Raw genomic sequence first — 26,628 nt, forward strand, 5'->3', positions numbered from 1 at the left:
CTGGCCTCGGCTCTGGAAGTGCTGGCATTACAGATAGGAGCCATTTGTGAGGCACTTTTCACCCTCACACTAACCCCATGGCACGGATGGGAAACAAGTTTCTTGAGTTAAAATGATTTGGCAAGAAAGGCTGAGCCGGAATTAAGATTCTGCTCTTCCCAGTCGGGCGTGGTGGCTCACGCCTGTAATCCCAACACTTGGGAAGGCTGAGGCGGGCAGATCACCGGAGGTCAGGAGTTCGAGACCAACCTGGCCAACGTGGCGAAACCCCGTCTCTACTAAAAATACAAAAACTAGCCAGGTGTGGTGGCGGGCACCTGTAATCTCAACTACACAAGAAACTGAGGCAGGATCGCTTGAACCTGGGAGGCGGAGGTTGCAGTGAGCTGAGATCATACCACTGTACATTCCAGCCTGGGCAACAGAGCAAAGCTCCGTCTCAAAAAAAAAAAAAAAAAAAAAAAGATTCTGTTCTTCCCAACCCTGAAGCCCCTGCTCCCCTCACGGCGGCATCCTGCACTTTTTCCAGGCCCAGGTTAACAACAACGGGGAAGAAAGAGGAGAGAGATTTTTCCAACACGGTAAACCCTGCTCCCAGCCCAACTCCACCCTGGGCTGCTCTTCTAGTCACGTGATCCTTTGCCCCATTTGGCCCAGTAGGTCTTGAGCTCATCCATTTTTTCCACATGGCTCAGAGGCAAGGGTGAGATTTTTCTCCTTTCTCGTGGCAGAAAAGCAAGCTCTGCCAAGCCCGGAATTTCTGCTCTCTCCTGTCCCAGCACAAACCATTCACAGTCTTCCTGCAATTATTCCTGGTGCTGGGTTTTATTTCTAGGAAGCCTTCTGTCCCTCAGCCTCACCAGCCCTTGGCTTTTCAGCCTAGGAGCTCAGGCCATGTGAGGATTGCATGTTCGGCTGTGGGCATGGGGAATGCAGTGACTACACCTGGTTGGCATCCCATACCACAGCCCGGGGTAGTGGGGAGGCCAAGAAGTGGGCTGAATACAGGCTCCAGCCTCTCTCTCCTTGCCCCCAAGGGCATTCTCTCCAGCAGGTGACTGGGCGTGACCACTGCAGTGCTGGTCTGAAACCAGTCAGTGGGTTCAGTGGGAGGGTCGGCTGCCGCCGGAACACCCCAGCCCTCTGTCGGAGCACGTCCGTCTTTGGCGAGGTCACCCACTTCTCTCCGTTCTAACAGCACCTCTTCCCTTCATAGCCCTCAACCTGAATCTCTAAGACAGATGTTTAGATGAACTCTCAATGGTATCTTACATTTTTTAAATGTATTTGTATCTCCAAGGGTGCTGTTTCCTCCCTGAGATTGGAGGAAGGAGCCAGCTCTACCCTCAGCTTCTGTTTTCCCTGGAGAGGAGGTAAGAGGAGAAAGGGCTTCTCAGGCCTCCGCCCTTGCACTCCATACCAACGAGTGCCAGGTTTGAAAGGAGAGGCTTCAGTTCCCCCCTGCCAGGGGGATAACAAGGAGCCACATTACTCAACCTCAGTAAATCACTTCCCCAGTTATCAGCAGGGCCCCAGGTCAGCGCTGGCTATTTCCATCAAGTACAGAGCAAAGGCCAAGCTCCGTGGCTTACAACTGTAATCCTAGCACTTTGGGAGGCCGAGATGGGAGGATTGCTTGAGCTCAGCCTGGTGGATCACTTGAGACCAGCCTGGGCAACACAAGGAAACCCCATCTTCACAAAACACACACACACACACACACACACACACACACACACACACAGAAAGAGAGAGTGTGTGTCCTGTTAGCCCAGGGTGAAGTGCAGTGGTGTGATCTCGGCTTACCACAACCTCCGCTTCCTGGGGTTCAAGCAATTTTCCTGCCTCACTCCCTAGTAGCTGGATTACAGGTGCCTGCCACCACACCCAGCTAATTTTTTTGTATTTTTAGTGGAGATGGGGTTTCACCACATTGGACAGGCTGGTCTCAAACTCCTGACCTCACCTCGGCTCCCAAAGTGCGGGGATTACAGGCGTGAGCCACCATGTCCAGCCCAGGATGTCATTTTTCAAGTATTTCCTCTCAGTTTATTAGTGCCCAAGGGAAAAGCCAAAGCAGATGATAGATAATTAAGAAGGTGGGGCTTTAGATCACACAGCGTGCCAGAACTCTAGTGTGGGTGGAACTTGATTTATTGAGTCACCATAAGTGGCCAAGAAAGGAGCTCCTGATAGGTGAAGGGGGTATAGCTCAGGGGTAGAGCATTTGACTGCAGATCAAGAGGTCCCTGGTTCAAATCCGGGTGCCCCCTTCCTGGATGTTTTCTCACTTCCATTTAAAAGTAAATACTGTGAGTCAGTGTCACCAGAAAACATGAAGGAAATTTTAACGTTCTTCCCATATTCCAGCTGACCACTAGAACAAAAAGTCCCTTTAGGACCTTCTTTGTCTTCAATTAAGACCAAGTCCTAGCCAGGCATGGTGGCTCGTGCCTGTAATCCAAGCACTTTGGGAGGCCAAAGCAGGGCATCATGAGGTCAGCAGATCAAGACCATCCTGGCCAGCATGGTGAAACCCCACCTCTACTAAAAATACAAAAAAAAAAATATACCTAAGTCTCTGAGGAAATTCTAAATCTGTAAGTCTGAGAGCTGTGAACACAATTTGGCAATCGGGTCTGTGTCGGAGTATATATAAAAATGTTCCACCGGGTACGGTGGCTCACGCCTGTAATCCCAGCACTTTGGGAGGCCGAGGCGGGCGGATCACAAGGTCAAGAGATCGAGACCATCCTGGTCAACATGGTGAAACCCCGTCTCTACTAAAAATATAAAAAATTAGCTGGGCATTGTGGCACGTGCCTGTAATCCCAACTACTCAGGAGGCTGAGGCAGGAGAATTGTCTGAACTCAAGACGCGGAGGTTGCGGTGAGCCGAGATCACACCATTGCACTCCAGCCTAGGTAACAAACTCTGTCTCAAAAAAAAAAAGAAAAAAATTCCTTCAACATGTGTTTTTGAAAAGTTAGTATATGCAAAGCTCCCTCAAATTAAAACATGAAAGGACCGGCTGCGGTGGTTCACACCTGGAATCCCAGCATTTTGCAAGGCTGAGGTAGGCGGATCATTTCAGGTCAGGAATTCAAGACCAGCCTGAGCCACATGGTGAAACCCCGTCTCTACTAAAAATACAAAAATTCGCCGAGTGTGGTTGGTGAGCACCTGTAATCCCAGCTACTTGGGAGGCTGTGGCCGGAGAATTCCTTGAACCCAGGAGGCGGAAGCTGCAGCGAGATGAGATCATGCCACTGTAATCCAGCCTGGGTGACAGAGACTCCATCTAAGGAAAAAAAAAAAAACGGCCAGGCACAATGGCACATGCCTGTAATCCCAGCACTTTGGGAGGCCAAGGCAAGCAGACCACGAGGTGAAGAGATCGAGACCATCTGGCCAAGATAGTGAGATCCCGTCTATATTAAAATACAAAAATTAGCTGAGCGTGGTGGCGCCCACCTGTAGTTCCAACTACTCAAGAGGCTGGGGCAGGAGAATTGCTTGAACCTGGGAGGTAGAGCTTGCAGTGAGCAGAGATCGTGCCACTGTACTCCAGCCTGGCGCCTGGCGACAGTACAAGACTGTCTCAAAAAAAGGCACAAACTCTTTGATGACACCCTTTGCCATGGTCCTTCCCCGCTACACAATTACAACCACTTTACGGGGTTTTCCCTCTGTCAGTTTCACAGTGGCCCACCCCTTCCCCTAGTTTCTTGTCATCAACCTTAATTAGGGTGATCTGGTGTTCAGCACCAAGGGCCTTCACCAGCCACATAGGCAGGCTCATCACAGTTGGGGGCAGCACACAAGGATGGGCCCAGTGCTTGTCTAAGGTTTGGCAGCTTCTTGAGTTCCACGTGCCAAGCTGTGGTGGATGAGGGAGGGCCTTCAGGACCTCTTGTAAAGCAGTATTAAGGTCCTTGACACCTCCAGCAGTCATGCTTTCCTGGGCCATGGCAGCAGGTTACGGGCGAAGCTGATTCTTGAACACACCTGAGCCTCTGCCTCCACGACTCGATGGCAGCAGGGAAAGAGCAGAAGCTTGTTCTTGGTTAACAGTCGCTGCACCTGAAATGTGCTCTAGGTTGCTTGAAAAGGGGTGAAACTTGGCCAAGAAGCTGATAAAGCATTTCGGCCAGTTTGCTTGTTACCAATGGCGTCATAAAGATTAATATATCACAGTCTCCAAGTATTTTTCTATCTTTTTAGACTAGGTCTCACTCTGTCGCCCAGGCTAGAGTACAGCGGCTGTGATCTTGGCTCACTGCAGCGGCAGCCTTGACCTCCCAGGCTCAAACAGTCCTCCCACCTCAGCCTCCTGAGTAGCTGGGATTACAGGTGTGTACCACCTCACCTGGCATTTGAGGTTTGGGGGTTTCTTTTTATGCATAGATGGGATTTTGCCATGTTGCTCAGGTTTGTCTAGAACTCACTTTGGCCTCCAAAAGCACTGGGATTACAGGTGTGAGCCAGTGTGCCTGGCCTTCAAGGGTTTTCCATTTTGCCCTACTCCCCAGGTGACAATGAAAGGTATCGAATGAGCAGGTGATTGTGACAGCAGCACTGAGCTGTGATAGCCCCCTTGCTAACTAGCCCAGTGTCTGCTTGCTTATAGCCTTCTAGAGATGACAATCCATGGCACACACTGGTTATCAAAAATGCCCACAAATACTGGCCCGGTGCGGTGGCTCACGCCTGTAATCCCAGCGCTTTGGAAGGCCAGGGTGGGCAGATCACTAGAGGTCAGGCATTCAAGACCAACCTGGCAACATGGCGAAACCCCGTCTCTACTGAAAATACAAAAATTGAAATACAAAAAAGAGAGAGGAGTTAGAAGTGCTCAGATTTTGTACAGTAACTAAAACATCCTATTCACGATAAGAATTACAGATTACGATTGTAGGTTCCATTGTCTCTCCCTAATGACGGTAGGTCTGAAGTAGGAAATGCAAATATAGCTGCAAAATTAACACTCAAACAAAATTTTTTTAACAATTAGAAGCGTCCAGGAGCAGTGGCTCACGCCTTTAACTGTAATCCCAGCACTTTGGGAGTCCAAGGCAGCAGATCGCTTGAGTCCAGCAGTTCAAGGCCAGCGTGGGCAACGTGGCAAAACCCCATCTCTATAAAATTTTTAAAAACTGGAAACTTAGCTCGTGTTATAGGCTGGATCAACTTGCTTAATCTTTGAGCCAGTGAGTCTTTTTTAGTGAAAGATAAAGTTGCTGTTGGTGACAAAGTGCTCCTGCCCTTGGCCATGAGAACCTCGGAGCCAATGGAAATGATCAAAGCTAAGCTCCTGGACAACACTAGCAGCTACCTGGATCCTTAACTTTCCTCTCTTTTCTTTGAGACAGAGTCTCGCTCTGTCCCCCGGCTGGAGTGCACTGGCACAATCTCGGCTCACTGCAACCTCCACCTCTTGGGTTCAAGCAATTCTCTTACCTCAACTTCCATGCATGCCAGCACGCCCAGCTAATGTTTTTGTATTTTCAGTAGAGATGGGGTTACACCATGTTGGCCAAAATGGTCTTGCTCTCTCGACCTTGTGATCCACCCCACCTTTGCCTCCAAAAGTGCTGGGTTAACAGGCATGAGCTGCCATGTCTAGCCAATTCTTAACTTTCCACTTAAGGAAAAGATACTGACCTTTCCTGGAAATATAAAAGAATCCACAAGCTGTGAAGGGGAAGGAAAACAGGGGGAGAAGCTCTACGGTGTGATGGTGGTGGAAAGGGTCCGAACCTGCCGGGCCTCAGGCCAGCTGGGAGTGTGCCCAGCCACGCTGCTCTTCTGATCCTCTAGGAGTCAGCGTCATAGGCTGTCAGATGAGAACACTACTGCACACCTTCCCGTGTGGTTGTGAGAATTAACCATGTGAAGCTTCTAGCCTAGAAGCTCAAGTCCTAGGATGAACCTTAGTCCTGGTACATAGTCTTTGAGCTAAGCAGAGGCTGTCTGGGATTTTAACGGAAAACCTGAGGTGCCTACCTGGCAGGAAGTAAATTCCAAATGCTGTTTCCCTGCAGTGGGCAGTGGGGAAACCTCTGCTCAGTCTTCAGCCTTCCAGGTGCTGCTTCCCATTAGGCTTCTTGGAGTTTCACTTATGTATTGCAGGGTACGCTAAGGATTTGAGCATTCATGTGAGCCAGGCTCAGTGGCTCACTCCTGTAATCCCAGCACTTTGGGAGGTCAAGGCAGGAGGATCACTTGAGTCCAGGAGTTCAAGACCAGCCTGAGCAACATAGTAAGACCCCCGTTTCTACAAGACTTAAAAAAAATAAAATAGAATTAATGTGCAATATTTTGGGGCTGTCTCCTCCAAGTTCCCTTCTTCCTAAGATTTCACCCTCAGTTTCCAGCCACTCTGGCAGCCTGAAGGCCATTCCCTGACTTCCTGGGACTTACATTCCAGCCGCCCTGCCCCGAACAGCCTGGAGAGGGCCCTCGGAGGAAAGTCATCTTAGCGTGAATTTCATCCAGAGCAATTCCTTTCTTCCAAGGGTCGAGTCCTCTCCATTCTTTGCTTTTTTGCTCAGTTTGCTTCACTGGCCACCGTCCAGATGTCCAGACAGAGCCTCACAGCTTACCCAGGGTTCATCGTTGTTCTTTGCGGGACATTAGCCCAGTCCGTGCTCCTGCACTGTTCCTCGAACTGGACTCTCCAAGAACCATTTTTTACGTTACCTTTAGCGGTTGGCTTGCACTTCTTTTTTTTTTGAGACGGAGTCTCACTCTGTCACCCAGGCTGGAGTGCAATGGCGCGATCTCGGCTCACCGCAACCTCCGCCTCCTGGGTTCAAGCAATTCTCCCACCTCAGCCTCCTGAGTAGCTGGGATTACAGGCGCGCGCCACCATGCCCAGCTAATTTTTTGTATTTTTAGTAGAGACGGGGTTTCACCATGTCGACCAGGATGGTCTCGATGTCTTGACCTCATGATCCACCCGCCTCGGCCTCCCAAAGTGCTGAAATTACAGGCGTGAGCCACCGCGCCCGGCCTGGCTTGCACTTCTTTAAAAGTGAAACCACGCTGCCACTGGGCCACGTGGGCCCTGGGATTTTTCCAGGTTAAATACCGACTTAGAAGTTGGGAGACGGCCTCCACACGCAGACTCCCTCATGGCATGCTTTACACATGCACTCAGCCACTCTGATTAGTAAATCTCCTAAAATAAGTGCTGGGCTCATGTTCACTTCTGTTCTGGAAATCAGTGACTCAGCCCTCTGAGCTGCAGACCGGTCTGTGCCTCCAGCAGTAGCTGCAGTTCTGTGAACGATCCCTCTTCTCTGAAAGGCAGGCAGCCAGAGCTCCAGAGCCCCCCTAGTGAACAGAACAGATTCCTGACTGCGGGGTGGGTCCCCTTCTGCTCTGAGCTCAGCCTCACCGCCTTGGGCAGGCAGTGAGCACAGCGCAGTGGGATGGCAGCTGGCTGGAGCTCATCCTGCAAAAGGCGACAGAGATGGCACTGCTGGTGACTGAGCATGGGCAGAGGTGGGAAAGTCTGTGGGCCGTGTGCAGGCCTGGGAACTCCAAGCAGATGGAACAATAAGAGGAACTTGCTGAGGTCAGCCAGGGCACGACACCTCCACTAGGTCACCCCACAGATGTCCCACACTCGGTGCACTCCAACCAACACCCTGGTTCTTCCCGGCCAAATGCGCTCATCCCTTAGGCGCCCTCCTTCCAGGAAAAAGAACTGCCCAGTGCTTTAGGCCAGAAAACCGAGAGGAATCTTGGTCTACAATCCTAGCATCCAACCCGTGACCCAGTCCTACCAATTGTACCTCTGAACGGTTTCTGGAAACTGCCTTTTTCTCTCCATCGCCTCTACCCCCCCGCATTTGGGAGAGAGTCACATTGCCAATGGCTCCCTCTGACCGGTTCAGGCCCCAGAAAAGAGGTTGGAAATAAGGTAAAAACCTGTTTTGCAGGATCTGTTCATTGCTCTGCCTCTTCACCCCGCAATCCAGCCAAGCTATGTGCTTGTCTTTTATCCCTTGAAGACTATCCCCCAGCCACCCTCTCACCCTGCTCAGAGGTAGCCAGGTCTATGGTAAAGAGGTGGAAAGAGGTCGGGCAGTCCTGGGTTCAAGGCTGAGGTCCAGTGCTGACTGGCAGTGAGCATAGTCACTCAGCTCATCTCTAAAGCTCAGTCTCCCCGTTTCAGAGAGGAAACACTATGCCTTGGTTTATAAGGTGGTTGTGGAGGCTAGTGTCTGCGCATGACAGGTGAGTGTGTGATAAACAGTGTTTCTTCCCTGTGCGGTCATTGCCCATTATCGTCACTTCATGAGTGAGCATTTCAGAGGCCCTTCAGTCTGCATGGGGCTCTGTGGCTGCTGGAGCCCTGGATCTGGCACTCACCTTCCGAGACCGACTGAGGCCTGACTACTGTCCTCTAATCTGTGTTCCTATTTCCTGCCCTTCTGGACTCTGAACATGACTTCCCCTGCCTAACACATAGCACAGTCCTGTTCTCCTAGCCTTGGCAGGCAGCACTGGGTGTCTATCTTAACCAACTTGGCCTTGGCCAGCTACCCCCGGGATCCCTCCTCTGGGCCATTCCCCACACTGCTCAAGTCCTGCTTGGCCCCAGACTTGGTAGCCTGACACTCAGCTGGCGTATGGCCACTCTCCACTGCCCCCTGACTAGCACGAAAGCCCCTGCAGAACCTGCAACATTCAAGCTATCAAAGGGGTCACATTCCAGAGCACTGCCTTGTGTCTCCACTGATGAGCTGCAGGGCTAAGGGGAGGGGCACGGGGGCGGGAGGAGCAGACACCAGGCCCTGCTGTTTACCTGGGTGAGTCCTTCCTGGATCCCCAGGGCCTCCATTGATGGATTCCTCCAGGGCCACACTGACGTCCCCTTCGATCCTGCTAGTCACCTAAGTGCAGAGCACGCTCCCCAGACAAGGGTTCTCTTCTCCTTTCCTTCAAGAGCAGGACCTGTGTGTTGAGGTCTTCCGTATTTGTCAAGATTCCTAAATAGTAGCTGATGAATCACATCACATTTGTTCACTTAAAATCAAGGAATAGGCCGGGCGTGGTGGCTCACGCCTGTAATCCAAGCACTTTGGAGGCCAAGGCAGGCAGATTACCTGGGGTCGGGAGTTCAAGACCAGCCTGACCAACATGGGGAAACCCCATCTTTTAAAATAAATAAATAAAATCAAGGAATGTGGAAAGGCAGCATCATTTATAACTGTCCTGAGGCTATTACTCCACATGCTGCCCAGTGTTTACATAAATTATAAAATGACCAACTGTGATGTTCATGTATATACATTCATCCACAATTCCTGGCTCATGGCTCTCATTGCCCTCATTACAGTCTTCTGTTACAATGTTGGGTGTGCTAGGCCTGGGGGCCAGACTCAGGTAACAGAACCTCCCTGACCTTCTCCTGCCTTCCTTTTTCCTGCCACAAAGCAGGACTATAATCTTCCCACCTTTCCAACTGTGGGTCTTAACACCCTGCCCTGGGACGGTCACGCTTCATACCATGGGGAAAGCAATCCTGATAGCATGAAGCTTCCTAAAAACCCAAGAGGACTGGGCTCAGGGAGCCTGTAGAGAGTTGACAATGTGGAGGTTTCCAGAGCACGATGTGCCCAGAGAGGGCTTGGAAACGCCACGCCCCTTCCCCCCAGACTTCACACTACGCATCTCTTCCTCTGTGTCCTTTGTAACCTCCTTTACAATAAACCAGCAAACACAGCTGTTTCCCTGAGTTCCGTGAGCCGCTCAAGCAAATTAATCCACCCAAAGAGAGGGTCATGGGAACCCGAACTTGAAGCTTATCCGTCAGAAGTTTGAGGGGACCAGGCTTGTGACTGGTGTCTGGGGTGGGTGGCAGTCTTGGGGATTGAGCCCCCCAGCCGGTGGGATCTAGCGCCATTTACAGGTAGACAGTGTGGGAATTGAACATCCGGATGGGGCCGCTGCTTGATGTGTGGGGAAATCCCCCACGCCTTTGGTCACAGAAGTCTTCTGTGTTGATGCTTGGAGCGGTGGTGGCAGTGTGAGAGAGAAAATGCGGTTTGAGAGAGTTTTTCCATACACACCAACAAATGAGGGAGGTGGATATTGCGATCTGCATTTTATGGACGAGAAAATTGAGGGTCAGAGAAATTAAGTACCTTCCCCAGAGAAGCTCACAGTTATGTAGCTACTGAATGAGGATCCAAATCCACAGCTTTCTTTCTTTCCTTTTTTTTTTTTTGAGCAAACAATTTGTTATAATGAACCGGAAACACAAGAGTCCACTGACACTGGAACAGTTGACAGAATATGGTTGAACTTAATTAAACTTTCAAGGGAAATAGGGAAATAAGGATGAAACAAAGCTCATGAGCGGAAAAGTCCGAGCTTGGTTTGGAATAAACACACGGACAATTTCACTGTAGCGTGGGTATCCTCCGACCTCTTCCAGCATTTCATCCACCACCAGTCAACCTTCTGACACACCTGCCGAGTCAAATGGCTTCTTCCTCTACATTGTAGGTATAAACCAACCCTACAGAACCCTTCCGGACACGATACGAAGCCAAGAGAAAAGTGTGTAAATTTCATACAACGGTAGAAAGTACAATTCAGCCCAGCACACTGGTTACATATATACGTACATGGTAGCAGCTTCGATCAAATCCGAGCTGCTGCCACATGCAAGCGCCCTCCTATGCTGCTGTGTAGTGAGGGCAGTGTCCTCAATTTACTAAACCACCAATGATCCACATCTTTTCTCAACCTACCCCACAGAGCCAAATGCAAAAACCAAACCATAAGAGGGAGGAAATAATGACCACCGGCAGCTTAAGCCACCTGTATATCAAGAAAACATATGGGTAAAACGAAGTGCTGGGAAAATAGCTGCCACAAACATGGCTCTGAAATGCTTGATTTATAAATCAGCAACAAACGGACGAAGGCACAGCCAGACAATTCACTGAAAGTGAGTCCCAGGTGTGCAGGGAGCGCTAGCAGAAGCGTTCAGCCTCACCAGTGCATGCAAGTGTCGGTCAGCAGGGAGGTCAGATTGGCAAAGCCTCGTCATGTCCAGGCTTTGGCAAGACAGTCGAGAGCGTCCACCAACCACTGCTGAAACTGTCCGGCAGTGCAGTTTTCTGGGAGGGCAAACCTGGGATGTGTAGCAATGAGCTCAGCAACAGCAGAGCCTTCCACTTGGCAATCGCACATCAAGAAACAACTCTCAGAAAGCATCTAGAACCCAGAGGGCAGAATCCAGGAAATGACTCTGCTCTGGAGTTCATCCGTCCCTTTGGGCTACACTTGACGAGACAGTAAAATCAGTCACCCCTCACAGGACTGGCCAGCGGCAACACACGCAGTGAAAAGTGTTCTGATAAGTCAAAGCTGAGAGCAAGAGGAAGATGCAGGAGGTGTGGGTGAGGGCTGAAATTCAGCTCACTTTAGATAAACCCCTGAGACCCGAGATGTTGACATCTAAGGATTTTCTCAGCCCCAAGCTATTCAGTTTCCTCTTCCTCTTTCCATGGCTCCTTACCTTTCACTGAAATTCCCTGACGGCCCACTAAGAACCAGGCTCTGGCCAGCATGGTGGCTCAGCCTGTAAGTCCAGCACTTTGGGAGGCTGAGGCAGGAGGATGGCTTGAGGCCAGCGATCTCGAGACCAGCTGGGCAACATAGTGAGATCCCCCCAATCTTTAAACAACAAAAAACACTTTTTAAAAAAATTAGCTGCCAGCTACTTGGCAGGCTAAGGCAGGAGGATCCTTTAAGCCCAGGAATTCAAGGTTGCAGTGAGCTAGGATCATGCCACTGCACTCCAGCCTAGGCAACAGAGCAAGACTCTGTCTAAAAAGTAATAATAATTTTAAAAAAAGCACCAAGCTCTGGAATGGACCTGCTCCAGCACCTGGCCCCTCCCAAGCCTGGAGGCTCATTAGAGGGGGCCACACAAATGCCACTCCATGTGGAATAAGAGCACTGAGGCCATAGGCTGCTGGGCCCACCTCCCCATCATGAGTGAGGTACGTGGGGTCGTGAGGGGGATTCTCAATGCGAGATGCTCACTCACAGTTATCCCCAAAGGAAGGTCCAGACATGTGGAAAACCCATCTCCCATAGAAAGCAGAAAAACAGCCAGGTGCGGTAATCCCAGCGCTTTGGGAGGCTGAGGCGAGAGGATCCCCTGGGGTCAGGAGTTTGAGACCAGCCTGGCCAGCATGGCAAAACCCCATCTCTACTAAAAATACAAAAATCAGCCAGGCGTGGTGACAGGCGCCTGTAATCCCAGCTACTTGGGAGGCTGAGGCAGGAGAATCACTTGAACCCGGGAGGCAGAGGTTGCAGTGAGCCGAGATTGCACTGCTGCACTTCCAGCCTGGGTGACAGAGCTAGACTCCGTCTCAAAAAAAAAAAAAAAAAAAAAAACGAACATGGAGAAACAGGGCTGCCGCAGCCCTGCGTGTGAGTTTGTGAGTTTGCCAGGGCTACCGTAACCAGCTACCACGATCTGAGTGGCCTAAACAACAGGGCTTGATTATATCTCAGTCCTGGAGGTCAGAAGCCCAGAAAGGGGCCTGAAGTCGGCAGGGCGGCTCCTCCCGGAAGCTCGGAGAATAATCTGTTCCACGCTCCTGGCGGTTCGCCGGGAATTCTTGGTGTTCCATGGTTTACGGAAGCATCACCTTCACAGCCTTCATGTCACATGGGTGTGGGCGTAGGGGTGTGTGTGTGTGTGTGTGTGTGTGTGTGTTCTTATGTGTCTCTAAATTTCCCCTTTTTATAAGGACACATTCATTTCGGTTAAGGTCCTATCCTGGTGACCTCATCGTAGAGACCTTCTCCCCGAATAAGATGACATTCTGCGGTACAGGGGTTAGGACTTCGACATGTGAATCCTGGAGAGAGACAGTTCAACCCATCATGCCTTAGATGTCATACATATTCATGACAAGGTCAGCCTTTTGTGGAGATCTGTCTGTGAAAAGCAAATTGGTCGGCCCGGCACAGTGGCTCATGTCTGTAATCACGGCACTCTGAGAGGCCAAGGGGGAAAGGTCACTTAAGCCCAGGAGTTTGAAACCAGCCTGCGCAACATAGAGAGATCTCATCTCTACAAAAAATGCAAAAATTAGCTGGGATTGGTAGTGTGTGCCTGTAGGTGCCTGTGGTCCCAGCTTGGGAGGCTGAGGTAGGAGATTGCTTGTGCGGGGAGGTCAGGGCGGCGGCAAACCGAGATCCTGCCCCTGCACTCCAGCCTGGGTGCCAGTGCGAGACCCCCAGCTCTCAAAAGAAAAGCAAATAGGGCATTTCCACCAGGCCCTGTCCTTTGGGAGTTCCCAAGCCATATAGGAAGCTTTTATACTCTAGGAACTTGTGCTGGGTCGAAGAGTGTCCCCCCAAAATTCACGTCCACCTGGCACCTTAGAAGGAGTCTTTATTTGGAAATTGACTCTTTGCAAACTAAGATGAGGTCATTCTGGATTCAGGTGAGCCCTAAATCCAATGACTGGCTTCCTCATGAGAAAAGGGAGATTTGGACGGAGAAACGCACACAGAGAGAAGAGGCCATGGGAAGGCAGAGGCAGAGATCGGATGTTGGTCCACAAGGGGCACCCAGGACTGCCAGGAGCACAGAGGCCGGAGAGAAGCCAGGAACAAGTTGGCCCTCGGGGCCTCCAGAAGGGACCACACCTGCTGACACTTTGATTCAGACTTCTGGCCTGCAGCCCTCGAGCCAATACATTTCTGTCGTTTTACACCACCCGGCTTGTGGTAAGGTCTATGGCAGCCCGGGAAACTAACACAGAACGTAACCTAACCCAGGTCCTCTGGGAGGTTATCAGCCTAACGCAGAACAGGCCTGGGTCCTTCAGGCAGGGCTTGGCCTGCTGGTCTTGGGTTCGGAGCTCACTACACGCCTTGCTGGAGTGAGTTACCAGGGACAGTTCACTCAGACTCTCAGAGGCTCAGTTCATCTATCTGTAAAAGTCAGATACATCTGGGCCTAACCTGTGGGAAGGGATGAAGATGAGCCTCCTGAGATCAGGTATGCATAGAGCTTGGCAATAGTATGCACTCAACGGTGCGTTTTTTTAAAGATGGGGTCTTGCTTTGTTGCCCAGGCTGGTCTTGAACTCCTAGGCTCAAGCAATCCTCCTGCTTCAACCTTCCCAAGTGCTAGGGTTAGAGGTGTGACCCACTGTCCCCAGTCTCAACAGTGTATTTTGAAAGTTCTTTTGGTTGTAGTTTACCAAACCAACTCAAGCTAACTGGAGTAAAGGAGATTTTGTTAGATGTCTGCTGAGGTTGATTATAGAAACTGGGGTCAGAAAGGGGAGAGCCGTCACCCCTGTGATGGGGATTATCTCTGTCTTTTGTCTGGCCACTCTGCTGCTCAGGCAGTCCACAGCTCCGGTGTTGAGAGGGGACCAGCTCTACCAGGCTGTCAGTCACTCCACACCATCCCAAATTCACATGGGGTCATCAAGGGCTGGGAAGCTTGGGGAGGTGGGGGAAGGAGTGGGAAGAACATGAACAAACATGGTGGAAGGAGGAAGCTCTGAACAAAGGGGGGTCCTCATGATCAGGAAGAGTCCCCACAGAGTAATGGCTGTCACCTTAGTGATCATCATTAAACCATGCATTGCCTGCAAACTCCAAAGCATGACCAATGACCTGGTATATCCTGTTTCAAGTTATCAGAAAAAATGTACGTAACATGCATTCAGATTCCAGGGAGGGAAGGAAGAAAGATGCCAGTGGCTGTTCAGAAAGCCATAGGAAGCACCAAACAGCACGCCCAGCTCAGTGGTTGGGTCACTCTGTTGCAGACTTAAAACAGGAAAAGCCCTGGGCCCCTGTGTTGTCAGACAGACACTGTATTCTGTTATCTCCGAAACTGGCCTCTGTGAATTCTCAACCCGTATGATGTGTTTCCAAGATAAGGGGTCAAGTGGGTTTGGAAAGCCCGTTCCTGGCATTCCTTCCTGGAGAGTCAGTGCGCCCTTGCATATCAAAGACGGCTCACAGTGTCAAGACCTGTTTATCTTTGCTAAATGCAGCATTCCCCAAAGTTACTGGAGCTTAAACAAGGCGGTTTTTCACAACACACCTGTTACCATGCCCTGGAACGCGCACTGCCTGACACTGGTGCCTCCTCTGGGCCAAGCGCTGCCTGACACTGGTGCCTCCTCTGGGCCAAGCGCTGCCTGACACTGGTGCCTCCTCTGGGCCAAGCGCTGCCTGACACTGGTGCCTCCTCTGGGCCAAGCGCTGCCTGACACTGGTGCCTCCTCTGGGCCAAGCGCTGCCTGACACTGGTGCCTCCTCTGGGCCAAGCGCTGCCTGACACTGGTGCCTCCTCTGGGCCAAGCGCTGCCTGACACTGGTGCCTCCTCTGGGCCAAGCGCTGCCTGACACTGGTGCCTCCTCTGGGCCAAGCGCTGCCTGACACTGGTGCCTCCTCTGGGCCAAGCGCTGCCTGACACTGGTGCCTCCTCTGGGCCAAGCGCTGCCTGACACTGGTGCCTCCTCTGGGCCAAGCGCTGCCTGACACTGGTGCCTCCTCTGGGCTAGCTCTGACGGCCCAGCCTGTCCTGAGACTCTGTTCTGCCCTCAGGCTCTGTTCTGAGAGTGGCCCTCCTCCCATTGCACTGGGGACCTCGCCCGGCCTCCTCTGCCCTTCACAATCCCAGCAGTCCACTCTGCTCACCTCCATCACAGCACCCAACTCCCAGTTGCTCTTCTGTACACTTTGTGAATTTCCCACTTAAATGTATTCCCAGGACTAAACCAAACTCCCAGGAGCAATGTGACTAGCACAGGATGGAGTCAACGCGCCATTTCTCTTGCATAGTAGATCTCGTTCTTCATTAAGTTCTCATTAGAAACCTTCCCAAGCTCCCAGAACTGTGCCAGAAACTGAGGCCACACAGAAATAGAAAACAATCCCTGTCCTCAGAGAGCTTATTTATTTATTTATTTATTTATTTTTGAGACAGAGTTTCGCTCTTGTTACCCAGGCTGGAGTGCAATGGCGCAAACTCGGCTCACACAGGCTGGAGTGCAATGGCGCAAACTCGGCTCACACAGGCTGGAGTGCAATGGCGCAAACTCGGCTCACACAGGCTGGAGTGCAATGGCGCGATCTCGGCTCACCGCAACCTCTGCCTCCTGGGTTCTGGCATTTCTCCTGCCTCAGCCTCCTGAGTAGCTGGGATTACCGGCATGCGCCACAATGCCTGTAATCCCAGCTAAATTTTTTTTGTATTTTTTAGTAGAGACGGGGTTTCACCATGTTGACCAGGATGGTCTCGATCTCTTGACCTTGTGATCCACCCACCTCAGCCTCCCAAAGTGCTGGGATTACAGGCGTGAGCCACCGCACCCGGCCTAGAGAGCTTATTGTCTATTGAGGAGCCCAAAGAAAACTTCACAAGTTAAATGACAATATAACAATTAAATTATTCACATCAGCACTAGAAGAAGCGTTGCAATGGCAGTTCCATCAGAATCACTGGAAGCGCTCAGCACCCAATCCCAAGCCCAGAAATGCTGTGGATGCTTTGGAAGAAAATAGCAATTTGGAAACCAGGCAAGTGGAAGCAGAAACCTCGTCTGCTTCCATTTATCTCTCTTCCTATCCAGGTTCACTGGGAAGGATTCTTCTCCCTAAATAATGAGGCCTGAGTAGAAAGTTATCCTCCGAGAACATAGCAGAGTCCAAAAGAAGGCATCGTCCAAGGAGGCAGAACTGGGGGAGAAGCTGGACTGAGATTTCACAAAGGAAGGTTTTTATTCCAAGGATGACACCTGTGGGAGCCCTGATAACCACAAGAAATGCTATAATGGGGTAAGAGAAACGAGGGTCTTTCAAGTATCCTGGAGAAGACCTTCTGTCTTCACCTTGGGTTCAGCCGAAAAAGAATACACCACCTCTCTTATTCCCAAGGGCCACTCAGTAAATATGGGCTGAATTTGTGAGGGAATGAGTGAATGGGTGCGTGAGTGAAAAATACAGAACAAAAAAGTCAGGCTTCCCGCCTGAGCACACAGGGACCAGCGCAGGATTAAATGGCCATGTGAATGCAGGAACTGCCACATCTCTTTAGGAAATGAAACAATTCGAGTCTACTGTTTCAATGGCTTTTCCCACAATCCATTAATCAACCAGCAGGAAAAAGATCAAAGTAAGTTCTTGCCCAAGAATGTGAACCAGAAAGTTAATGAGCAACCCTACATTCTCTGTCCTCTCTCTGCCATACACACAGACACACACACACAGACACACACACACACACGGGCACACACACAGACACACACACACACACAGACACAGAGACACACACATGCGCACACAGACACAGGCACACACACACAGACACATACACAGACACACACACACACACACAAGAATATCTGTCTTCTTTCTCAGCCAGGCACCATACATCTTAGTCTTTGTCCCCTTATCTGTGCTTGCTCTGGAGGGCTGTCCTCCTTGTTGGGATCAGGCCTTGACCCATCCCACCCCCTCTCCTCTCCAAGGCCAGAGGCCCTCCTTCTTTTGGGGAGAGATATCTTATCTCTGTTCCGTCAGGGCAGCCAGCAGCTTTGGTCACCTGCTAAGGTCTCTTGCCGAGCAAGGATCCTGAGTTTCCTTCTTAGAGTGACCAGATGGGAGTGCCCAGAAAGGATAGAGAGACAGTTTAGAACTTCCACCCTTAATGCAGTGAAACCATGGCCTGTGAGGACCAGGTGAAATGGAAGCTGCAGGGTCCGGCTTCCTCCGCCTGGACTCTCCTCTGCTAGAGTTTCTACCTGTGGGAAGAAATCATATCCATCCTTACAGCAAGTGCTCCTTCCTGATTTTCCCACCGAGATGCAACCACTGCACAGGATTGGTTATCTACAACCTCGTCAAGACCCACTGAAGGCAGGGACTGCCTCACTCATCCCAGTATCCCTCCTTCCACACACTGCACACAGTAGGTGCCCTGCTGTGCACTGACAGTGGCACTGAGCTCTGTGCCAATGTACTATACAGGGGTGATCCTGTCTTGCATTGTGATTACATTTCAGTGTAGGAAAAAATCTTCCATGGGGAGAAAACCCACATCATCTTTGTTCTGCTTGAGGCCAGCCTGGATTTTATGAACTGCAGCTAATTTTATGAACCATTCTTTGTCTGGGGATGTGGATAGAAAGAATTCTACTTGAGCACAGGATGCAAATGAGTAAGTGGCAAACTATTTTCCTATTACATGCCTAAAATAGACTGGAAGCTGGCGCAGAATGCTTCAGATGGGCCTGTCCCCTTGAGCGTCGTTTGTGGCTGAGACTAAAATTAGGCGAAGCCCAGGCCTCTCCAGAAGGTGTTCAATTGTTGGGCGTCATCTCAATGCAGAGAAATCTCAAGTAATTTTCTCATGAAAAAGTCTTCAGAGCATTATTCAGCACATCAAAAAAACTTGAAATGTTTGTGCTATTTTAAAATTGGCAAGGCAAGGACATAGAGTACTTTTAAAAGCCACCGCCAAAAATATGGTAAGCATCTTCCTATACCGTTGAAAGAGCTCTGAAACATCTGTGCCACCTGTCCGCTCTGGAGGACTGCGGTTGAGTGATTGGTAAGGATGGCGTTTTGCTCATAAATACAGTGATTCCTCAAAGAGAAAGGCTGCTTAGCTACATGGGAATGGTGGGGAAACATCGTGATTCTATACTCAAAATGCCCCATGGGAGGCAGGATGTGTGTGAACTATCAAAGGCTGCAGGAGCCGTCCCTTAACAAACATCACCTGCGCAGCAGTTCATGGAAAAACAGCAGCAAAATCCACACACAGCCTGGCATACCCTGACTCTGCCATCTGGGTTACAGACACTCAGTCCGTCACCAGGGGTGCAGAACAGCTCCTAACCACCACGGGAAATGTGATTAACTGGCAGAGGGGCAGGGGGAAGAAGTGAGCTTCATGATCCTTCTCACGAATGAAACAGTAAGTGAGCCCAGGACTGCGGGTGAGTCACCTCCTTATCTTCGGGTGACATTTACCTATGGTCCTTCTGCAGGAGAACCGTGTGCTACGGATCTGAGGCCCCGTGAAAATGGAGAAGGGGCAAATAGACGGAACTACTCCAACCCCCTAAGCTCTCCTAGCAAACGGGAGTCAACTATGCAAAACACTACATGTGCCTGCAGAGCACCTGTTTCTCCAGCATCTATTCATCTGGGTCTCCACAGCCTGGAGGAAGAGATATGTCAGGCAGCGCCTAAGTTATGGACCTTTGAACATTTATTACAATAAAACAGTGCGTTCAATGTGACACCTAAAAGGCAAACACCCTCTTCGGTTGCTTGCTTGTGTTTTCATTGGTTTGGTTGTTTTCCCACCATGATTTTTAAAATACTCTTTTTTTAAAATTGAAGTATGATTTAGATACTATAAATGTGCATAGATTTTAAGTGTGCATGCATTTGCACATGCAACTTTTGACAAATCTGTACATGCACACCACAGAGGGGCCCATGTGCTTTAAAACTAAAGTCCCATCTTCCAGAAAGCCCCTTACACCCAGATAAACTGCGTGGCTGGTCACCCATATAACCACCACCTCACTGAAGATACAGAATATTTCCATCACCCCCACAAATTTCCTAGTGCCCCTTTGTAGCCAACCCCCACCCTCCAAAGGTCACCCCTCTTCTAATTCTGTCCTCCTAACTTAGGTGTTTCCTGTTCTGGAATACCATAGCAGTCGAATCGTTCCCTATGTATGGTTTTGTGAGTGGCTTCTTCCACTCAACACGTTTTTGAGATTCATTCCCATTGTTGCCTGCATTAGGCGTTCGTGTTTTTGCCACATAGTATGACGTCCACGATTTAGGATGATTTGGTTATCCCCGCCCCTGTTAATGGACATTGGATTGTTTTTAGCTTTGGGATAGCATGAGCCAGACTCCCATGAGCATCCTTGTACACGTCTCTTTGCCGGCATGTTTTCACTTCTCTTGGGTAAATACTTAGGAGTTGAATGACTGGATCATATGGTAGGTAATGTTTCCAAGAAACTCCCAAACAGCATTCCAGAGTGGCTGTGCAATTTTCCACTCCCACCAGCGACGCAGGAGGTCCCAGCTGCCCCGCATCCTCACCAACATTTGGTCTTGTCAGTCTTTTTAACTGTAGACAGTCTAGCGGGTATGAAGCTGTATCTCCCTGTGGTTCTATTTTGCATATCCCTGATGATGAAGGCAGTGGCCACCAGTCTTTATACCTCCGTGGCCATTTGTGTATCTCCTTATATGAGGTGTCTACTCAAGTCTCCAAGTCTTTTGCCCGTGATCTAAACGAAGTATTTATCTTTTTCTTACTGACTTTTAGGAAGTCTTGACATAGTCCAGATTCAGGTGCTTGGTCACATCTACACATTGTGGGTATTTTCTGCCAATTTGTGCCTTGTGTTTTCATTTTCATAATCGTGTTTTATAAAGGCAGAATTCTAAAATTTTGATGTAATTCAGTTTATCAATTTTGTATTTTATGGCCAGATGCAGTGACTCACGCCTGCAATCCCAGCACTTTGGGAGGCCAAGGCAGGCAGATGACCTGAGGTCAGGAGTTAGAGACCAGCCTGACTAACCTGGTGAAACCCCATCTCTGCTAAAAATAATAAATTATCTGGGCATGGTGGTGAGCACCTGTAGTCCCAGCTACTTGGGAGGCTGAGGCAGGAGAATCACTTGAACCTGGGAGGCAGAGGTTGCAGTGAGCCGAGACCACGCCATTACACTCCAGCCTGGGTGACAGAGTGTGACTCCATCTTGAAAAAAAAAAATGTATGTGCTTTTTGTGAACTGTCCAAGAAATCTTTGCCTACCTCCGGCTTCCAAAGATATTCTCCTACATATTCTTCCAGAAATTTAATAGTTTTTGCTTTTAAGTGAGGTCCAAAATCTATCATGACTTACTTATTGTGCAGAGTGTGAAGTAAGCATCAGAGTCTTTTCTGTCATGGAATGGTCCCAGCTTCGTTACTAAAATATACTTTTCTTTTTCCAGGGAATTATTTTGGTGCCTTTGTCAAACTCAACTGACCACTATGGGATCCTGAATCCCTAGAACCCATTCTTTTAAAAAATATTGTTTCTCTTGATTTCAACTATTCAGAATGGTGAAAAAAAAATTTTAAAGAAAAACATTTTTTTCTCTCTGTCCAGTTTGGCTAGATTTTTGACCAGGCCTCAAGTCCATGGATCTTTTTGTCTACTTTATCCAACCTGTTGTTAATATTATTGAAGAAATTTTTTTTTGAGACGGAGTTTCGCTCTTGTTACCCAGGCTGGAGTGCAATGGCGCCATCTCGGCTCACCGCAACCTCCGCCTCCTGGGTTCAGGCAATTCTCCTGCCTCAGCCTCCTGAGTAGCTGAGATTACAGGCACGTGCCACCATGCCCAGCTAATTTTTTGTATTTTTAGTAGAGACGGGGTTTCACCATGTTGACCAGGATGGTCTCGATCTCTTGACCTCGTGATCCACCTGCCTTGGCCTCCCAAAGTGCTGGGATTACAGGCTTGAGCCACTGTGCCTGGCCAGAAATTTTAATTTCAAATACTGTACTTCATAGTTTTACAATTTCCACATTTAAAATTCCCAAATCTCTGCTGACATTCCCTATCTCTTCATCAATTATATCCATCTTTCCCAAGGTTACTTTACATGATTTATCTGCTGATTCCATCATCTAGGTCATCTGTGAGTCTTTCTCAGTTGACTGTTTTTCCTCCTGCCCTGAGTCACATTGCTCTGATTCATCTTATCTAGAAATTCTTTCTGCTGGACACAATGGGCAACACTACAGGGAATCTTGACTCTGGACTCTGTTCTCTTCTTCTGAAGCATGTTGAGTTTGGTTCAAGCAGGCAGTTAACATACCTCCATCCTGTATCTTGGTCTTACTGAGACTTGGTTCCAGGGGCGTGTTCATTTTGTTTTTTCTGTCATAGCCTTTAGTCCTATGTCTCCCTATTAAGTCACAGTCTTCTGAGATTTCAATGGAAAGCCCCTCTAACCTGATGGGACTTGAATTCCTGACTTTATCTCCCCAGCACTAGGCTGAAATCTCTGCTCAGCTTTTTCAGGCTTCCAGCTGTTGCCTCCTTCTGCATTTCCTGGCATCTCACCACACACATGTAGTTCAGGACTCAGCCATGGATAGTTAGCCATACTAACTTATCCTAGCATTCAGGACTCATGCTAGGATAAGTTAGCATGGAAATCTTGAGGCTCAACTTTCTATGGGCCCTCTTCTCCGGGATCATCCCATTTCCAGTGGCACTTACAGCCCCAGACCCAGACTTCTAATTCCTCAGTCCACTCATTCTCCAGCCTTCCCAATGTGCCTTGCAGGCTGGGGTAGGTCCTCTGGGAAAGCAGACGTCTCCTTATTTACTTGTCTTCCTTCAGAGGTTGTGTCTACTCCAGTCCCAGTGTGCATTTGTTTACTCCCCAGGGCCTCCAGAGGGCTGTTTCTAGACTTGGTTTGAGGCTCATGATTCTTAGCAGGAGGGTTAGTTTCCTACAAGCTTTATCCCCATTGCTGAAAGTCCTGTCCCCACCCCACTTTTTTTTAAAACAATTGAATAGTTAATAAATCCCATGCTAGGTAAAAGCTGATTACATTGCAAGTCAATAAGTACCTATATTTGCATCCTTACTCTTCTCCAAGTAAAAAGAAAATTGGTTTTCACATCCTATTTGACACAGCACCTTAAGAAAGGACTCTTCAGTCAAGCCACATTTTCTAAGCACCCATGGCTCCATAATCCAGAAAATGGCTCTCTGAGGGATGAAAAGGCAATCTTGGTCCCAGCTCTCAGGAAGCTACCTTAAGAGAGCTGCTTGAAGGTGCTCTAGAGGTTTGGCTACAGAACTGGCACCATGTGCTGGGGAACCGCCACCCGCAGTGAGTCTCCCAGAGGCACTCATGGCTGCCATCGCCCCAAGCATGGCGTCCTCCTACCAGGCACCTTTCCTGCTGCAAAATTCCTGCCATTCAGTAGCACTTAGTGAAGGTGAAATTTTATGACACTAACATTCAAAGCAAATAATCTCACAAACTTCAGCATCGGAACTATTGCTAGTCACGAGTGAACAGGGATGCATGCCACACCTACTGGCACCCTCCAGAACTGCACGATAAGCACCCTGGAGCCGTTCTGCAGTTCTGATGTGCGGCAGGACAGAAGTGCATTTCAGACGATTTTTCTGGCTTCTGTGGACTGTGGATTAAATTGGGACAGTATAGAATGGGAATTCAGATAGCCCGTGGATGGACTTCAAAATATCCCCCTCTAAAACTGGACTCAAATTTCGTGTTCAAATGCCTGTTTTCAAATTTCACCAGATTCCTCGCATCCATTAAACTTTTTATTTACTGCCAAAAAAAAAAAAAAAAAAACCGAATTTCTGAGCTAGAACCCTTTATTTATTTATTTATTTATTTATTTAGAGAGGGAGTCTCACTCTGTCACCCAGGCTGGAGTGCAGTGCCGCAGTTATCAGCTCACTGCAACTTCTACCTCCTGGGTTCAAGCGATTCTCCTGCCTCAGCCTCCCAAGTAGCCGGGATCATAGGCATAAGCCGTAGCACCAGCCTTAGAACCCAAATGTTTTAGATAATGGAAATGATCCATAAATGTTTTTAAACCCCCACAAGTATTTGCATATTTAAGCATAAATCATGTTCCTAGTCTATCACCATGAGTTAATAAAGGCACAATATCCACTTAGAATAAAGTTAGTCATCAATGGTCGGAAACGTACATTTATGTTGATGGTTACTGGATGTTCTTACCTTGTCTGATAACCTTACACTGAGGCCAATGAAGGGCTCCTACCTGAAGTAAGAAACAAGTCTCTCATTTCCTTGTGTGCTTGTGGCTTTGGGGAATCTTCTAAATCTTTTGAAGCCCTTTATCTACTCATTGAGTTTTAGTTAAAATGAGATTACACAGGCCAGGCACAGTGGCTCAAGTCTGTAATCCCAGCACTTTGGGAGGCCGAGGCGGGTGGATCACGAGGTCAAGAGATCGAGACCATCCCGGTCAACATGGTGAAACCCCATCTCTACTAAAAATACAAAAAATTAGCTGGGCATGGTGGCACGTGCCTGTAATCCCAGCTACTCAGGAGGCTGAGGCAGGAGAATTGCCTGAACCCAGGAGGCGGAGGTTGCGGTGAGCCGAGACCATTGGACTCCAGCCTGGGTAACAAGAGCGAAACTCCATCTCAAAAAAAAAAAAAAATGAGGTTACACAATCCATAAATCCATTTAACCTGGTCCACTGAAATACATCAAAATATGCCAAAAACAGTGTCACAAGAGCGCATGCCACCGCCAGCCCCTGAAAATACCTTGAGTGAGTGATCACTTGAAATGAGCTTATAAATAAAAAGTTAGTAACATTAGATTCCTAATTTTTAGTTGAAAAGACATAAAACAGAAATTCTGTATTTGCTTCCCCTACCCCCATAGATTCTCTCAGGCACCCTACCCTGGAGACACCGAGTCTAGGTGACTTACTGCTAGTAATCCACAGATGAGGGACAAGGGGGACCAGATGCAGACCTTGGTGGTATCAGCAAACACGCCAAAGGAGGATGGACACAGACGAAGGAAAAGCTCAATCGCGCATCTGAGTGGATTTAGCAGAGAAAGGAGAAAGGAGTTCAAAATGGTCCAAAGTTTTTACTCCAAGAAACAGGAAAAAGTTACTGGAAGTGGCGCTGCCCTGGGAAGGAAGAGGCATTTATTGGGGCAGGCATCATCCACTGTTTTATTTTGGAAGTGCTATGATTGAGCTACTGAAAGCTGCATCTGAAAATGTCCAGCAGGACAAAGGAGACTAACCATTCACCTCCTGAGCATCACGTAGGCTCTGACCTCAGCCAGCCCCGCTTCTGGGCAAGGTGCTGGCTGGCTCCAAGTTCTATGCATGAAAGATGGCTCTCCTCTACGGGCCCTTCAGCCTTCCTGGGGAGGGCTGCAGTTCTCCTGCCCTGCTCCAGCTGTCATCCAAGGCAGGGCTTTCCATCCTCTGGGAACTGGAAGAGCAAGGCTGGAGTGCTGGTGAAAGAGGTTTGAGGGAGCAACCATCCACATGGATGACGCTGTCAATGGATCCGGAGAGTCACCTTTATGACCCCCGTGATGGTTCAGATGGCTCTGCCTGAGAAGCTCTGAGTCCTCATGCAGATTGGATGCCCCTCCATAGCTGCTCATCAACTCCCTTTCCCAGCCAGCCCACAGGACTTGCCCACTGAGCTTCTGACAAAGACAGACCCCTGCTGAGGATGGCAACTCCATGCCGTTTCCGTCACCAAGGCTTCCCTGGCTGCCTCCACTTTCCCGTGGAGCCTTCCTGAAGGTGGCATCTGTAGTTTTGTGAAGGGACTTGGTCCCAGGCTTGGAGATGAACACATTAATTATCTGCCCTGGACATCAGATCTGTGATAAATCTTCTCAATTTCCTGCTTTGAAGTAAGCCCTGGTGTCATGATCTGGAAGAGGTAAAGGGCTGCACGGGAGGGATCAGTAGTGCTGGTGGCGAAGGCCAGTCTTCTAGGTGGAAACAGGCTCATGGAATTCCAGGCAGGGAGGGCCGAGGGTAGAGGGTGGAGGAAAAGCCACGATTTCTTGGTGAACCCATGGATTAGCATGATGGAGTCTCGTGGTCTTTATCTTCCTCCAGGAGGACCCCAAGCTCAGAGAAGACCCACCAAGCTGCCTAACATCTCTGTCTACCTCCCCCCATGCCCAGGCAGGAACTGCTGTTCACCATTCATTCCAGACCTGGGCCTCTGAGGACAGGAGCTGCAAGGAAGATTGATTGTGAAGGGCTCTTGCCTAGACTACTGTCCCTACCCTGCCAAGGCAGAGGCCATGGATATGGTCGCCCCCCACTCATATGTTGAAACCTAACCCTCAGTGCAAGCTGGGGCCTGCAGGTAACCGGTCCTGAAGCAGAGCCCTCATGAATGCGATGAGTGCCCTCATACAAAAGCCTGGAGGGAGACGGTCTGCCTTTCCACCATGAGAGGACACACAGAAGGTGCCATCTGTGAGGACCGGGCCCCAACCAGACACTGAGTCTGCGGGAGTTGATGTTGGACTTCCCAGCCTCCACAGCTGTGAACAATACATTTCCATGGTTTTATAAAAATGACCCCGTCTAAGGCGTTCTGTTATAGCAGCACAAGGGAACTAAGACAGTGGCACCCTTATTTCCATTTGGAGGCGGGGACTAACTCTGAGATGAGAACCAGTAGGCTCTGAGAGCACATCGCCGGGGGAAAGGGACTGTAACCAGGAAGTTGTGATGTCATGGGGCCATCAGAGACCCAGCAATGTTGTTTCTGATGATTCCTGAAAGGGGGCTCTTTTCTGGAAGTGGGCAGATGGTGGGGGAGGGGCAGGAAGCTGAATTCACCACAGTGTCTGAGAACACCATCTACCAGCTGGAGCTATTTAGACACACCTCTGGTCAGTCCCCGCAGCAGTGAATCTCCTGTTTCTGGACAACAATCCAACAGGAAAAGTGGAGAGGAGGGTTGGGAAC

General features: G+C 49.4%; 1 protein-coding gene and 1 non-coding gene across 3 annotated transcripts in view; one reads left to right on the top strand and one right to left on the bottom strand.

Annotated features, from left to right (window-relative positions):
- The window catches only part of RAB17 (RAB17, member RAS oncogene family), a 59,284-nt gene that overhangs the window by 30,699 nt on the left and 1,957 nt on the right, over positions 1–26,628 (bottom strand). The gene's annotated exons all lie outside the window — the stretch shown is intronic.
- TRNAC-GCA (transfer RNA cysteine (anticodon GCA)) lies at positions 2,202–2,273 on the top strand. Its single transcript has one exon. It is a non-coding gene; the product is annotated as a tRNA-Cys (tRNA).

Source organism: Callithrix jacchus, chromosome 6 (assembly GCF_049354715.1).
Source record: "Callithrix jacchus isolate 240 chromosome 6, calJac240_pri, whole genome shotgun sequence".
Lineage (NCBI taxonomy): Eukaryota > Metazoa > Chordata > Mammalia > Primates > Cebidae > Callithrix > Callithrix jacchus.